This window comes from Galeopterus variegatus, unplaced genomic scaffold (genome assembly GCF_000696425.1).
Source record: "Galeopterus variegatus unplaced genomic scaffold, G_variegatus-3.0.2 Scaffold19661, whole genome shotgun sequence".
Lineage (NCBI taxonomy): Eukaryota > Metazoa > Chordata > Mammalia > Dermoptera > Cynocephalidae > Galeopterus > Galeopterus variegatus.
The window spans coordinates 15,933-19,550 of NW_007745772.1; positions in this window are offsets into that span (position 1 = coordinate 15,933).

The following is a 3,618-nucleotide window of genomic DNA, read 5'->3' on the forward strand; positions in this document are numbered from 1 at the left end:
TGTAATTTTCTTTTCTTTTTTGTTATTTTTTTTGTCCGAGTTTGGTATCAGGGTAATACTTAAATAATGGGTTAGAGAAAGTTAATTCTGTTTTAATTTTCTGGAACATTTTGGTAAAATTTGGAGTACTTTTTTCTGAGATGTTTGTGCAATTCACCAGTGAATCCACCTGGTCTATTATTTTCTTTGTGAGAAGGTTTAAAATACAAATTCGATTTCTTTTGTAGATATAGGGCTATTCAGATTACCTATTTCTTGAGTGAACTTTGATAGAGACATCTTTTTAAAAGTTTCCATTTCGTCTAAGTAGTTAAATGTATTGGCATGAAATGTATTCACAAGGTTTTAAAAATTTTTTTTGATGTCTGTAAGAGCCACAGTGATGTAACTCCTTTCAATCTTTTATATTAATAATTTGTGTCATCTTTCTTGATAAGATTAAATAGACATTTATGAATTTTATTGATACTTTTAAACAATGAGCTTTTGATTTCCTCAATTTTATCTATTGTTTTTCTGTTTTTTTTATTTCATTGCTTTGTGCTCTTATCTTTATTATTTTCTTCAGTTTATATTCTTAATTTTGCTTATGATGCTTTTGTACACTGGGTATGAATTCTTATAGCATTTTCATAACTTAATGCATCACTATTTCTCCTTCATTTTTGAAATACATATTCTCTGGGCATAGGATTCCAGGTGAATCTGAAAACTTTTTCTTTCAGACTTTCTGCCAATATTACCTTTGTTTCTCTATATGTAATGTGCCTCTTTTTTTCTATGGCTGCTTTTATAATTTTCTTGTTATTACTGATTTTCAGCTTTTTGATAATGTAGTTCATTGGTATGCTATAAAAATTTTTTATGCTTGAGGTTTGTTGAGCTACTTGGATGTATAGGTTTATAGTTTTCACTATATTTGAAATTTGTGGGTTAATGCTTTTTAATTATTGGTTATGTCTCCCCCACACCCCATCTCTTCTTTTCCCTTCTGGGTCTCTGATTTCTCACAGCTTATTAAAACACTTTAAAAATTTTTCCAGTGTTTTATCTCTATTCCATTTTGGATAGTTTCTATTGCCATATCTGCAAATTCTCCAATCTTTTTTTTCTGAAGTGTCTAATCTGCTGTTAACTCCATGCAGAGCATTTTAAATTTTATATATTGTATTTGTTTATGACCTAGTAGCTTGAATTGGCTATTTTTATATCTTTGGTTTCTTTCCTCATCATATTTAGGTTTCCCCCCATTGTTCTGAACAGGTGAAGTTTATTTTCAATGGCTATTTTAATATACCTGCCTTCTAATGGTATCTTCTGTGTTATTTCTGTATATATTTCTGTTGACTGACTGATTTTTCTCCTTATTATGGTTTGTTGAAGTTTCCCGTCTTCATGCTGTGGCCTGAGAACTCTTCTGCTTCTTTACATGTCTGAAAAATTTTTGTTGGATTATAGAATTGTGAGTTTTATATTTTTGAGTGCTGGATATTTTTGGTTTGCTTTAAATATTTTTATACTTTGTTCTGAGAATCTTAAGCTACATGGAATTAGTTTATATTTTAAGGCTCACTTTTAAGGGTTGTTAGGTTGTATACAGAACATGCTGAAGTGTACAGACAATTTGCATTACTATTAAGGCTATCACTTTCTAAGAACTCCACTTAATGTCTTGCGTATTTGAGGTCTTCGCATCCTGGCTGGTGAGAACATGAACTATTTTGGGCCCTGTGTTAGCAATGAAGATTATTCTGTTTACTGCTTTTTGGTGGTTCTTTCCTTGGCCTTAGAAGGTTCCTCACATTCATGCAAAGATCAGTAGTCAGCAAAAAATTTAAGGATATTTATCTTCAGATACAGAAAATTCTATCTTTTTGCAGCTTTCTTCTCTTTGGGACTCTTCCCCAAACTGTGAACTCTGGCTTCTCAATTCATGATGCCCATGGGCTCAATTTGGGCTTTCTCTCTTTGTGCTGTGGCCTGGAAAAATCTAGACAGTGAGCAGGGGCACTCATGTCTCACCTCATTTTTTCTCCTTCTTTCGGGAATTACTGTCTTGCCCTGCCTCATGTTCAATGTCTGAAAACCATCACTTTATATATTTTGTTCAGTTTTCTAGTTGTTTAAGATAAGTAGAGTAAATATTATCCCAGCTATTCCATCATAGACAGAAGCAGAATTGACAATTGATTTCTGATATTGATTTATTTAATCCAATAATCATGCTTAATTATTTTATTAATTATAATAATTTAGCTGTAGGTTCTTTTGAATTATTTATATAAAAATTTGCATAATCTAAAAATAAAATTATAGCACTGTTATCTTCTTTCCAACCCTCATATTATATTTTTCCTCCTGTCTTCTTACACTGGCTGGGACTACCAGTATAATGTTAAATAGAGATGGGTATAATCAACAATATTATTTTGTTCCTTAGTTTACTTTTAAAATACCTGCAATAAGTATAATGTTTACACTATATGCATTTTATCACATTAGTAAAGTATCTATTTTTAAGAATCATGAATGTATGTTAAATTTAAGTTAATTTTTTGTATCTATTAATATGATTATATGACTTTTTCTTCATTTAATTTAATAAGCTGGTGAATAACATAAATTGTTTTTTAACATTAAACTAATCTTTCCATTTTGAAGTGAACCAAGTTTGTCATGATGCATTAGATATTTTTATACATGGATGTTTGCTTTGCTACTATTTTGTTTTGGAGTTTCCATGTGTGGTCCGGAGTCAGATTAAAATGTAATTTTCCTTTCTTTCAGTTTCTCCATTTAGTTTCCTCACCTAGTTTTCGGAGATTAGGTGAGATTGGGCATGTTCAGGGTGGTATGGCTGTAGACCTCTATTAGTTTTAACGCGATGGTCATATTAACCTCATACAGTGAGTTAAGACTTGATCCTTCGTTTTTCTTTTCCCTGGAAAGTCTTGCGCTAATCTGAAAATATTTGTTCTTTTAATATTCGATAGAACTCCACAATAAGGCTATCAAATACATTGCTAAAGTCAAATCTTTTCAATAGATCAGATTCCTCTTAAAAGAGAAGATAAGGTAAATTAGATTTTTTTCTTAGCACATGTTTTTTTTTTTTTTTCTGGTTTTGAAATTTAGAAGATTTTCTCATTTTTAGTATACTTGATCCTATTTTAAGGTTTTCTAAAATCCTTAGAAATGGTTCTGATGGAATAGCTATGGCTTTTTCATTGTCTTAGTGTATTTGTCATCTGGTCCCACACTGGAACAGAGGAGCTCAGAGGAACTATGTATTTCATTCTCTCCACATATATTTTGGGACAATTTGTAAATGTTTTTCCATTTCTTTTATAATATTAATAATTTTCTTCTTAAAGGAGGAAATAATTGTCTTTTCATTTTTACTTATAACATTAAATGGTATTTTCCAAGGATGGGACTATCCCTTCTTTGTATTATTTTTTTTGTACATAGTTAATAATGAATAAAAATTGTATGTATTCAAGGCATACAACATGATTCGATATATGTAAACATTGTGTAATGATTCTACAATCAAATTAATTAAAACATAGATCACCACTTACACTGTACCTAAGATTCTCAGAACTTGTTTATCTT